The sequence below is a fragment of the Pelophylax lessonae genome (assembly GCF_965119305.1).
Source record: "Pelophylax lessonae genome assembly, chromosome: 1".
NCBI lineage: Eukaryota > Metazoa > Chordata > Amphibia > Anura > Ranidae > Pelophylax > Pelophylax lessonae.
The window spans coordinates 810383627-810397405 of record NC_138768.1 but is presented as its reverse complement, the minus strand read 5'-3'; positions in this window follow the sequence as shown (position 1 = coordinate 810397405).

The following is a 13779-nucleotide window of genomic DNA, read 5'->3' as shown; positions in this document are numbered from 1 at the left end:
GATTAAATGTACTTTAGGCTGGGTTCACATATATGAAAATTGGATGCAGGCTTCTCACAGGTCCAGAGTGGCCATGAAGCAAAAGGGTCCTGTGTGTGTTTGGGTCTGGTTCAGGTGTGATTTCAGGCAAAAATTTGGACCTGATTTGCATCTGAACCGGTGAACAAATACGCACCAGTCCCAGGCACAAATGTGAACCCAGCCTTAAGAAAAAGCAGCGGTGAAAACAAGCATTTGGGGGATTGCACGATCATTTTATGTGCATGAATTCTTTATGGTTTGCATGACCGGGGTGTGGCATAGATTTGTCCTTTACGTAAATATGATGTACTAAAATGTACCCCACTTTCTCATTTCATAAAATGGCGGCTTCACACTGCCCCGCTGCACTTTTGCCCAAAGCGCAGTTAATCTGCGGGTTTCATGCCTGTTAGCTGTGCTTTCCTATAGACTTCTTTGATGTCCCGCACACCAAAGATGCAGAGTTTTGGTGCGCTTTCTGAAACTGCACCAAAACTGTAGGACCTCATAGAAGTCTATGGGAAAATGCTGCTAGCCCACATGAAAACCAGGGATTAGCTGTGCTTTAGCAAAAGCGCAGTGGGGCAGCGGGAACCTGCCCTAAGAAATACAATTTTGTTCAGCCCCACACCTCCAGGAGACCCTTTAGCATTATTATTATTATTATTATTATTATTATACAGGATTTATATAGCGCCAACAGTCCTGGAGGCGAGCATGGGAGGAGGTGATGAGTGAGCTAGAGAGCAGGAGGTTTTGAGAAGAACGAAGAGGGCGATTAGGTTGGTATTTTGAGATGAGGCTGGTGATGTAGCTGGGGGCTAGGCTGTGTCATTGCTTTGTAAGATGTTGTAAGTATTTTGAATTTAATTCGTTGGGTGAGCGGAAGCCAGTGGAGGGCTTGACACAGAGGAGCGGCGGACACTGAGCGATTGGTGAGGTGGGTGAGTCTGGCGGCCGCATTCATGATGGATTGAAGGGGGGATAGCCTGTGTAGAGGTAAGCCAATGAGAAGGGAGTTGCAGTAGTCGAGGCGCGAGATGACCAGGGAGTGAACTAGGAGTTTTGTTGTGTCTTTGGTTAGAAAGGGGCGTATTTTGGAGATGTTGCGGAGGCTGAGGCGGCAAGATTTTGACAGCGATTGGATGAGGGGTTTGAAGAGAGCATTAAGGAAAGTTATACAGGACACTCTCCATTTTCCAAGGAAAGCCCATTGTCTAGTCCCTGTAGGCACAGGAGTACATTTCCCAACCACTATTGCCTAAAAAGGTAAGTGATCAACCAATGGAAGATTCTCTTTGGATAGGAACATGTAAAAGATCTAGATCCACTTGAATAATGACTTGGTTGTGATCACACTATATTTTTCCATTATTATTAATATTAGCGTTATAGGTTTTGGGGGTCTTTAAGAAAAAAAAAAGGAAAGCTGATTTTTGAAGGATTAAAAGAATGTTTCATGAATTGCACTCATTGCAGTCATTATTGAATTTTTCAAGTGCCTTGTTTCGCTGTTCAAGAATAATTCCTTCCATTGGTCTTGTTGACTTTGCAGTAAAACTAAGCATATATACAGCAATAATTAAAGAGAAAGCTTTACCTAGTCAATAATTGCTAGTGATGTTCTTCACTCTTTTCAGAGCATGTAGATGGTAGCTGGAGGGAGCTTTAAGATGCTCTTGGGAATAACTATAGAGCTTTTCCGTAGAATGGTTTCTCGAAGTGTAATTATCATTGAGGTTCAGCCAGTGTTTGTCAAGTAAACGTACCGTGTGCAGAATCTACTATTAATCCTTTCAACACAGCGCAAGTGGGACGACTGCAAATATATTTTCTCCATTATTTATTTTGTGAATGCTGAGGCTATTTATCATTTTGAAAAGAGAGCAGAATTACACAACTGAATTCATTTCTGGTCTTATTATTGGGAAAGCAAGAGTGTTTATGCAAAACCTAAATGCTAGAGATATTTTCTTCAATTTTGAGCACGTTTTTCTTTTTAGCAGACAAAATGCTTCAAGGTTGGGGTGTACTGTGCTTTTTACTCAATTATAAAAAAAATGTGGACTATTTTGAAATGTAATTGCAAGCCAGTTCATCCTAACATTCAGACTTGCCCATGAGTAATTTAAAATATGTTCAGACAGCACTTATAGGTAATGGGACAGCAACAAGTAATATCAGCCTCTGTACTGTGAATAATATCTGGGAAGACTATGAGGCTCTCCTAAAAACAGAAAGTCCACCTAAAGTCCTTTTTGATGCCATAGAAACTTTGTGCTTGTGATATTGTCTCTTTAAAATTTTCAATTTTTGTTATTTGGACAAATGACAAAATGTGACAAAATGACATAAAGCCTGAAAAAGAAAACGAATGCAGACACCACATCTAAGGATTGGTAAGCTGCAAAATATTAAAGTGGAGTTCTACCCTGTATTAAACCTTTGGCCCCTGACACTGCTAATCATCAATGCCATAAATGTTCAGAATGTTTTTTTTTTTTTTGTAAAGCATTTTACCTTTTCGGGTCCACTTCGGCTCTACTTGCTGTGGCGAGGTACCTCATATCCGGACACCCATTGGCTCCTGGGATATGTGAGAACGGGAAAAGTAGACCGCACTCCGACATGAAGATCAATAGGCTTGATTGATCAACTTGTAATCCAAACATAATAAGCATCTAGGACAACGAACAGGAACAGTTGACTCGTTTCACAAACTAAATTCGCTTAGTCATACTTCAACAAGTTATGACTACGTGAATTTAGTTAATGAAACGTGTCAACTGTTCTTGTTCATTGTCCTTGATGCTTGTTATGTTTGGATTACAATTTTATCAATAATGCCTATTGATCTTCATGTCAGAGTGCGGTCTACTTTTCCTGTTCTTTGGATCTTGTTTTGGGTTGCAGACCGGACATACACCCGATGTCTTAGGATTTCATTGCTCACACCTGAGCCGCAGCACCTCTCTGTGTTCCTGTCTCCCTTCCTGGGAAATATGTCAGCATTCCCAGGAGTCAATGGCCAATCTACAGTACACCTAGTGCACCACGCTTTGTTCACACTAAGCAGGCACGAGATCAGGAGGTGCACGCTGAGTCACAAATTGCACCATATCCCGGAAGAAGTTCAGAACGGGCTTCAGATGTCGACACTAAGGATGGAAGCTCACTGGATCCGGATGACTTGGACTGTTTTAGTCTGCTTATGTGTGTTACCAATTTAACTTGTGTCCCCCAATTGCAAGGACGTGAACTGTTTTAATCCATCATTTCCTGTGCTAAACGTTGTCTCATGGTCCCCAGCTGTGAGTGAAAGACTGTGTTATTACTGCCAGTTAGAGAGAGAAGTGTCCTCTGCAGAATTGTGCTAAAACCTACTTCATGGTCCCCAGCCATGAACATATAGTGTTCCATTCTACATTTTACTTGTGTTCAAACCTACTTCATAGTCTCTAGCTGTGAACCTATAGACAATTTCCACTATGCTTAGTCATATCTGTGAATGTTAGAGTTTTACAATGCCTCATGGGATGTGTAGTTAGGCAACAGCTGGAGGGCCATAGTTTGGAGGTCTCTGTTATGCACTGTTCAAGTTTACCTTTATTTGTGCTCAAACCTACTTCATGGTACCTAGCCGTGAACCTAGACTGTTCCAGTATGCCTGTTACTCTTGCAGCTGTCATTGAGTGAGAAGTGTCCTCTAATAACAATACCTAATGTTTTGGAGTATCACATACCTCACACCCTCCTCCTATTACCAGTTCTACAAGCAAATAAAATGTAAAAAGACATCCTCTAGACCAGTGGTCCTCAACCCTGGCCCTCGGGCCCACTAACGGGCCAGATTTTAAGTTTTACCCTGGGGAGATGCAGACTAGAATACTGCAATCACTGAGCAGCAAATGAGATCACCTGTGATGTAATTTAGTTATCTTGCAAACCTGGCCTGTTAGTGGGCCCTGAGGACCGGAGTTGAGGACCACTGCTGTAGACCAGTGATAGCGAACCTATACCGCCCCCCCCCCACCCCCCGATATTTTGGAACTAAGTTTGCCATCATGCTCAACTACACTGCAGGGTGTATGAGCATCATGGGAAATTATGTTCCAAAACATCTGGGGTGCCAAGGTTTGCAGTCACTGCTTTAGACTGTTCAAAGAGCGGGAGTGTATTGACTGTTGCTGTGTGCCTGGCTGCCTCTGCACTGTTGTGGAAAGAACCTGCAAATTCACAGAGGCTCCTTCGGTGGTAGCGCTAAATAATTACCCAAAATTACACAACACAACTGAGCACCTATTCCTTTGGGATTGGTCAACTCAGGATGTGTGGTGGGGCCTGAAGCTAGCCATAGATATGAGGATCGTCAACTGATCCAGTTGGAATTGTTCAAATTAGGGACTTGTGTCTAGAGTTAAAGTATATTTTGATAGTAGAAATGAATAAAACCTGTTAGGTTATTTTGCCTTCTGTGTCCTGTTAAGGCCCGTACACACGTACCGATTGTCGGCCGTAAATATTCGGCCAATGTCCGATCGGCCGATTGTCGGCTTGTTAGTATGATGCTTCCGACAACCGACTGCGACTTTTCGGCCGAACAAAATCTGGTGTGCATGCTATAAAATTTTTGTTGGCCAACAAAGAACGGCCGATTGTTCGTCAGTCAGTACAGATTTCGGCCGACAAAAGTCAGATGAGCAAGACTGGGCATGCTCAGAGAAGAAAAAACACACGGAAAGGTAACCATCACATGACATCACTTCTGAAGTTGGTTGTTGTTGGCCGACAAAATTCGTGTGCAGTCTTGAGCACTTTTCAACCAACACGACAGCACTGGACAAAAGACGGCCGATCGTTCGGCCGACAATCGGTGCGTGTGTACGGGGCTTTACTGGACTATTGTCCTACAAGCTTCTAGTGCCTAAAAACATGTTGGAGCGACAGCACTGACCTTTACAATAGAGTCTGGTAGGCTTACAGTGAATAACCTCACACACACTTTATATGTTAAATAAAATAATTTTAGGCAGTTATATTAGCTGTATTTATAGTCGATTTCCAACCAGACTTCCCACCCAATAAACTTTACCCATACACTTTAGCTAATTTCCAAATTAGATATAAAGAGAAATACTAAACTTTATGCCCCGATTTCTTACATGAATCCACAGCCATGTAAAATGCCAGGTTCCAGCCTTCCTCCTTAAGGTGGTATTAAAACCACAACAGTAAAATCAGTCTGTATATGCAGTAAAGCATGCTTGTTATACTCACTATAGAACCTAAGGGGTTTATCGTGTATTGTGTAAAAAAAGGCTGTTTGATGTGTTTTCTGATCCTACCCTTCTTCCACTGTCTCCAATTCATCTCCTGTTAGTACAGAGCCTTGGGGAACTCTGCACATGCTCAGTTTGGTGTGTGTTGCTGGGAGGGTGCACAGGGCCAATCAGCACTGTACAGACAGAGGATCAGGAGTCATGCAGTCTCATAGGACAGTCAGAGGAGAATGAAAACTCCTCCTACAAGCTCAAACCTGTGCTTGGCCAGACACTGATAGAAGCCACAAGACTGCTTTATACTGCTGATGAGAAAAGGTAATTAACAGTTTATTTTTACTAAAATAATTGCATTTCCATGTTCTGAGTACTGTGGGAGACCAGATATAGTGAATGCAGGGTTCTGGGTTTAGTAACACTTTAACTACATAGAGAGGGTTCTTCTTTGAGCGACCATGTCCCTCCTTGGTGAGGTGGATGCTTCCTATCAGTTGAAAGAAAATTTGTCTTTCAGCAGGGTCCCAACGATTCCAGTGGCAGCATGAGGATCACTTAATGAGGACATTAAAAAGCCTGGTCAGAGGTGGGCCTGGATTGAAACAATGAATTCCTGGTCTTCACTACTGAAGATTCACCAAGAGAAGTCATGTGACGGTGGATACAGCTGAGTAAAAAAAGTGTTTAAGAGCTTTTATAAAGGTGAATGGGTGGGAGTTGGTAGGTGGGAGATATTGAGCGGGGAACTACATTTTTCCAGAGATATGCTTTAGAAAAAATGTTTTTAATTAATACATACGAGTCAGTATAACCATATTGGTTATAGCGAGAAAGGACTAAAGCAATCAAAAAGCCCTCAAACTGAATCAGTGCATAGCACAGTAAAGCCTTTTTAATACTGAAAATATTCATATGTCTTATTCTAATACATATTCTAAAAATAATAGGATTATTTTATTTCAGGGCTTAAGCAGAACCAGGCAAATTTACTTATTACTGGTATTTATATAGCACTGACAAAAAAAAAAACGAATCTGATGGTGTTTGGTAACTACGGCACTGCCCTAGTAAGGTGCATTAAAACAATAAACAAGCATTCACCTTGTATAATGCCAAATAAATTCTAAACTTTAAATAGGTGCTGAAAAAACAAAGTGCTGGAAATAAAGTGCTAATAGTAAAGTACTCCGTGCATGATTGAATAATACAAATTGTCCATAAGCATAAATAAGTCCATAAAACCTCCGTGGATCTTGCTGCAATGTAAATTCAAAGTGGCGTGCTCCCCTCCTTTGTGCCCCCACTCACCAGCTGTATATACAAGACCAGCTCAGATTATATATATATATATATATATATACACAAGACTCACCCAAGCTCTACCGCCATATAAATGATGTGAAGACATGAGGAAGGCTGAGGCCGTAACGCGTTAGCATCTACAGTTGTGTTCAAAATTATTCAACCCCCAATGCTGTAAAAGGTTTGAGGGAATTTAGTGTACATTTGTAATTGTATTCAGAATGAAATCCTACAAGGACTTCTTAAAGAACCATATGCAACTAAAATGACATCAATTGGTTTTGTAATACAGTAGTAAATGTTTCTTTTGTGAATTCTTCATTGACACAATTATTCAACCCCTTAAAGACTACCACTCTGAAGAACAGAGGTTCATTGAAGTGTTTTCAATCAGGTATTGAAAACACCTGTGGATGTCAGGGAGCAGCAATAAAGCCTAATAAGCACCAATTAGGCAGCTTTAAAATGACTGTGATACTCAGCTCCTTTTAGACATTTACTGGTGTGGTTACAAACATGGGAAAATCAAGAGAATGGTCCAGGAAGACAAGAGAAGAGGTGATTATTCTTCACAGGAAGGGCAATAGCTATAAGAAGATTGCAAAGATGTTAAACATACCAAGAGACACCATAGGAAGCATCATTCGCAAATTCAAGGCAAAGGGCACTGTTCGTGGGCACTGTTCTACCTGGTCGTGGCAGAAAGAAGATGCTGACTTCGACTGCTGTGCGCTACCTGAAGCGTAGAGTGGAGAAAAGTCCCCGTGTGACTGCTGAGGAACTGAGAAAAGATTTGTCAGATGTGGGTACTGAAGTTTCTGCTCAGACAATAAGGCGCACACTGCGTAATGAAGGCCTCCATGCCAGAACTCCCAGGCGCACCCCCTTGCTGTCTCCAAAGAATAAGAAGAGTCGACTGCAGTATGCCAAAAGTCATGTGAACAAACCACAGAAGTTTTGGGATAGTGTTCTGTGGACTGATGAAACAAAATTAGAACTGTTTGGGCCCATGGATCAACGCTATGTTTGGAGGAGGAAGAACAAGGCCTATGAAGAAAAGAACACCTTGCCTACTGCGAAGCATAGCGGGGGGTCAATCATGCTTTGGGGCTGTTTTGCTTCTGCAGGTACAGGGAAGCTTCAGCGTGTGCTAGGTACCATGAATTCTCTTCAGTACCAGGAGATATTGGATGACAATGTGATGCAGTCCATCACAAACCTGAGGCTTGGGAACCGTTGGACCTTTCAACAGGACAATGATCCCAAGCATACCAGCGTTGGTTTTCACCATGAAAAGGACGGGAGAATATCCATAGTATAATACTATTACTTTTATTGGTATATAAAAACGCAATTGCACTTGCATAAAAAGATTAAAAAAAAGCAAAATGTAATCGAAAGAAATCGCCTCAGCGTGTTCCCATGTAGCAGATACTTGTCACTGACCGACCGTGCTTGACATTTTTCACCCCTTCCACTGGGCATCTTCAGAAGTCCTGCCTTATACTGGTGCCCACAAAACTGTTTATACCTAATGCTGGTAACCTGTACAGATTAACACAAAATGAATGCATTATAAAACTATGTATGTGATCTCTCCCTGATCAGATAACCTAGTCGAGGCCCCCCCTACAAACATGTCTTTGGAGTGTGTGAGGAAACCGGAGTACCTGGAGGAAAACCATGCAGGAGCAGGGAGAATATGCAAATTCCATGCATGTAATGTTGTGGTTGAGTTTAAAACCAATGCATCTAGTGCTGCAAACCACTAAGCCACTGTGTTGCCCTTATTCCATACAGCTTTTTTAAGCATTTTGGCCATGAGCAAGATGCACATCCAGAAATGCTGGTCCCCTCCCAAAGAAGAAGAAGAAGGATCTCCCTTCAGCTTCATTGCATAGAGACTTCTGATAGGGAGAAAGGCACTCTGGTCCACCTAGCCAAAAGGCCTAGTTTACCCCTCCCCTCATAGCCATCCATATCTGACCACCGAGTCAAAAGTTAGGGGCAGACCCCTAGGCAAGGTAAGTAGATACCCAAGTACCTCCCTCTAGACTTTAGGACAGACCCAAACACCCACAGCCTACCCTCTAAATGAGTTAAAAAGCACACATAAAAAAGTTTAAAACTGTGTTTACACTTAGAACGCATGCGGCTCACAGCAGGGGTCTGTTCTCCATTTCAGGGATGAATCAGGCCCGAATTTTTATACAATGACTAGGCCTTGCTGCATGGAAACAGAAATGTCCCCAGTCTCAGCCAAAAATCCTAGCCTATGAGGCAAGGTGCAGAAAAAAGCATTTGGTATTGTGGGCAAAGTGCTGTTTCAGACAGTGGGGTCCCAAATCCATAGTGTTACTTTGGCACCCCCGGGGTTGCCACTCCAGGGGAGCACTTGACACCGAAGGCTCTCTGCCTTCCCAGCCCTCAGCCAGACCAGGTAGCACTGCTTGAATCAGGAGGCACTGGGACCCGCAGAATCCTCCACACCAGGGAAATATTTCCAACCCACACCTTTTACAGTGGGGCGCTTAATTTGGTTTCTTTACCATGAAGAAGATTCCTCAAGGCCCCCATCATACCAGCAGGGACACTATACAGCCAGTCATTCTATGTTGTGCAAACATAACCTAATATTATACAGTATGGCCAATCCTACTCTGAAGAAGGGCCTTTAACCCTGAACTTCCTGGGGTGCAAGGCTCCTGCCAGAGGCAAGGTCTACCTAGGCCGAAGCCAGGTGGCCCCTCTCCTTAGGGACCAACCGAACTCTGTCCACCAAGTACTTGGTGAGGGGCTTTTCTGAAGAGAGACCTCTACGGATGGAGAGAGTCAAAATACCTGAAGGACACAGAACCTCCCCTCGATATCACAACAGCCCCCCCGATGACCTGCACCCTGCAAAAAACACTTACAAAAAACACATGCAGTATAATTGCCTGTGATAAAAAAAAAAACATCCAAAAGGCCCACACAGAAGCATAGCGCAGGAAAAGCATAAAGTGAACTGACCTTGTGCCGGTGAAGGAATGCACATGTCTCATTCAAATTCCATATCCCAAAATAGGAGGATCCTTATTTCAGGACGCTATGTGCAGCCATGCAAGTGCAAGTTACTCCTTTACACCCTATTAGCTGGATGAACATTCAGAACTGCTGGTATACACTCACCAGCCACTTTATTAGGTACACCTCTTCAATGGCTTGGTAACACAAATTGCTAATCAGCCAATCACATGACAGCAACTCAATGTATTTAGGCATCTAAACATGGTGAAGACGATTTGCTGAAGTTCTAATTGAGCATTAGAATGGGGAAGAAAGGGGATTTAAGTGACTTTGAACGTGGCATGGTTGTTGGTGCTAGACGGGCTGGTCTGAGTATTTTTTATTTTTTTTTTTAAACTGCTGATCTACTGGGATTTTCACGCACAACCATCTCTAGGGTTTACAGCAGGGGCGTAACTACAGGGGTTGCAGGGGTCGCAATTGCAACCGGGCCCCATGCTCCAGGGGCCCTGTGCGGCTCCCCTGTACACCAGGATAGGAGGGGTGGTGGGGGCAGCATGTAGAGAAATCACTGTCCTCCTTTTTCCTCCTGTAGCTGGAAAATGGAGGAGATTGGTTCCTCTGTATGCTGCCCCCCAGTGCTGTATGGCGGCACTTTGCGGGGGGGCGGCAAAAAAGCCGCCCCCCCCGCACGAAACCCCCCCCCAACCCGTCCTCCCGAGTCCCGGCCGGGTACCGGCAACTTTCTGTATCCTTCCGCCCTCCGCCGCCCGTCGCACACAAGCAGTCCCAGGCGGCCGGCGGCTTGAAGAAAAAAACAGACTTTTCACTTGCGGCTCGCCTTTCACTTCAGCTGCTGAAGGGTGGCAACGGCGGCAACGGCGGCGTACTTTGCCAGGGGGGAGGGAGGGGAGGGACAGTGCCACCCCCATAGATGCTGCCGGTAAATTCTCCGCCCACCCTCCTCCGCGCGGCCGCCATCCCTGCACATCCCTGCCCTGGGCTGCCCTGCACACAGTTTTGGACGAGAGGAGAGAGACAGCAGGGGATGGAGTCCACAGAGCAGAGGAGAACCCGGGAACCCCCAGGCCAGGACAGCAGGAGCCAGGAGCGGAGCAGCAGGTACTGTAAAAATAACTTAACTGTGCTGCAGCTGTGCATTGATTGCAGTACATTTTAACAGAATGTGAACTGTTTAATGATGTTGCATTGTGATTTCATCAAGTGTTTCATGCATGCTGAAATCAATGAAAAATCATTCAACAGTTTACATTCTGTGAAAGTACTGTAAAAAAAATGTAAAAAAAAAAATAAAACTAAAAAAAAAAAAAAAAAAAATGTACTTCAAAGTATGCTCTAACTATTACTACGCTGCCTGTATCTTGGCCTAGGCCGACAAGGCCCAGGCCGATGGCTGTTCTAGGGATTTTTTGCAGCCCCCCCCACATAAAAAAGCCCCTCCCTGACCTGTCCCATGCTGCCTCCCACCGTCACAAGCTCCACATTACTCAAAATAACTGGATCTGATAAGATGCATAAATATGAGATAAATAAAATCACATAAAATCACATCCATAAGAGTCCATAAAGTCCATTAATAAAGTGCATAGAGCATTTCAAGGTGCATTCATGAGGAGTCCAAAGTGCAATCATGCAGGATTAATGGTGTGAATTAAAAGACCACCCTTTCTTGCCACCACCTGTCCTGGCACTGAAGGTGGTGGCAAGCAAGGGTGGTCCTATAATTCACACCAATGATCCTGCATGATTGCACTTTGGACTCCTCATGAATGCACCTTGAAATGCTCTATGCACTTTATTAATGGACTTTATGGACTCTTATGGATGGGATTTTATTTATCTCATATTTATGCATCTTATCAGATCCAGTTATTTTGAGTAATCACATTGTATTGGCACTTGGCAGTGTGTTATAGTGGGAGGTCATCACTATCCCTGCGCTACTGAAATTCCAGTTAAAGAGCCAGTTCTTTTTTAGTGAATTTTATTTTACATACAGGAATGGGCGTGGTTTACAGACGACAGGGCGGGTCTTAAACAGGAAGGGGTGTGGTCTTGACAGGAAGGGGTGGGTCATAGTTAAATTAGGGGGTGCACGAGATTAGTCAGGCCTAGGGCAGCACAAAACCTAAATACACCACTGCTGCCCCGCCCCTCTTCCTATCCAGTTCCCTTGTGTTCTGCTGTCTCTGGGCCCCTGTGTGCTCCCCTGGTTCCCCCCCCCTCCCCCACTGTGCTGCCCCCCCTCCCCCACTGTGCTCCCTTCCCTCTCCTGCTGGCTGCTGCAGGGGATGTGTCACAATAGAGAACCAGGAAGGGGTCGGTAATTATGTAATTTACCAGCTCCTTCCTTTTCTGAATGGACAGAGTCATAGTAAGTGGCATTGTAAAAAAATAAAATAAGTGATAAAAAATAATACAATTCAAATACCAAAAAATAAAAACTACTGACACCAGTGGGGGAACTTCCAGGATCACAAAGGTCACACTTGCGGCCGGGCCCTGGCATTCCACCACCGTGGGGAGGCCCCAAGATGGCAGGAAGGGGGCCCACTGCAGAACTTGTGAAAGGGTCCCGCTGCAGGACCGTAATAAAGGGCCACACAACGAGAATAAAGGGCCCCAGGATCAGTGGGAAGAGCCCCAGGCTGAAAGGGAAGGGCCCCGGCCAGGGGTCCAGGGGGCCCTTCAAGGTTTCTTGCACCAGGGCCCTGAAGGTTCTAGTTACGCCTCTGGTTTACAGAGAATGGTCCGAAAAAAAGAAAATATCCAGTGAGCCGCAGTTGCGTGAAGGAAAATGCCTTTTTGATGTCAGAGGTCAGAGGAGAATGGGCAGACTGGTTCGGGATGATAAAAAGGCAACAGTAACTCAAGCAACCACTCGTTAAAACCAAAGTATGCAAAATACCATCTCTGAAAGCACAACACATCAAACCTTGAAGCAGATGGGCTACAGCAGTAGAACATCACACTGTGTGCAACTTCTGTCAGCTGAGAACAGGAAACTGAGGCTACAATTCGCACAGGCTCAATAAAATCGGACAATAGAAGATTGGAAACATGTTGCCTGGTCTGGTGAGTCTCAATTTCAGCTGTGACATTCAGATGGTAGGGTCAGAATTTGGCGAAAACAACATGAAAGCATATTTTCTTGGCACACGTTGAGCCCCTCAGTTAGGGTGACCAGACCTCCCCGGCAGTGGCGGCCGGCCCATAGGGGGCGCAGGGGCGCCGCCCCCCCCCCCAAAAAAAGAAAAAGAAAAAAAAAAGATTAAAAAAAAAAAAAAAAAAAAAATTTTTGCCCACAAGGGGCGCCCGTCTCATTGGTGCCTATGGGGGTGGGGTTTTCCACCCGCAGAGGCGCCGATAGACGGCCTTCTGGGGCGTAACTGTAGCGCAGAGCTCTGCGCTCCACCACCCCTCTTTCGGCGTCCGCCGCATTGGTGCCGATGGGGGGTGGGGTTTTCCACCAGCAGAGGCGCCAATTGGCGGCCTTCTGGGGCGTAACTGTAGCGCAGAAAAATGCGCTACACCACCCCCTTTTGTGATGTCTTGGATCATGATTGGTCCAGACTCCAGCCTGGACCAATCATGATTCAGGACATCCATGGTGACCTCGTTGGGGGCGGTGCCGGTGCGTGCATCAGTCACTCACCGTCACCGCCCGGTCACTTTCCCGCTGCAGCCCGCGAAGAAGAGGAGTCGCGAGGAGGGGAGAAGCCGCCGCCAGGAGCCGAGCAGAAGAGGACGGACATCAGAGTCGCGAGGAGGGGAGAAGCCGCCGCCGGGAGCCGAGCCGTCGCCAGGTAAGTGCCTATTCCACCACCTGCGCCATGCCTGTGCCATGCCTATTCCACCACCTGCGCCATGCCTGTGCCATCTGTGCCATGCCTATTCCACCACCTGTGCCATGACCTTACCACCACCTGTGCCATGACCTTACCACCACCTGTGCCATGACCTTACCATCACCTGTGCCATGCCTGTACCATCTGTGCCATGCCTATTCCACCACCTGTGCCATGCCTGTACCATCTGTGCCATGCCTATTCCACCACCTGCGCCATGCCTGTGCCATGCCCATTCCACCACCAGCGCCATGCCTGTGCCATGCCTATTCCACCACCTGCGCCATGCCTGTGCCATGCCT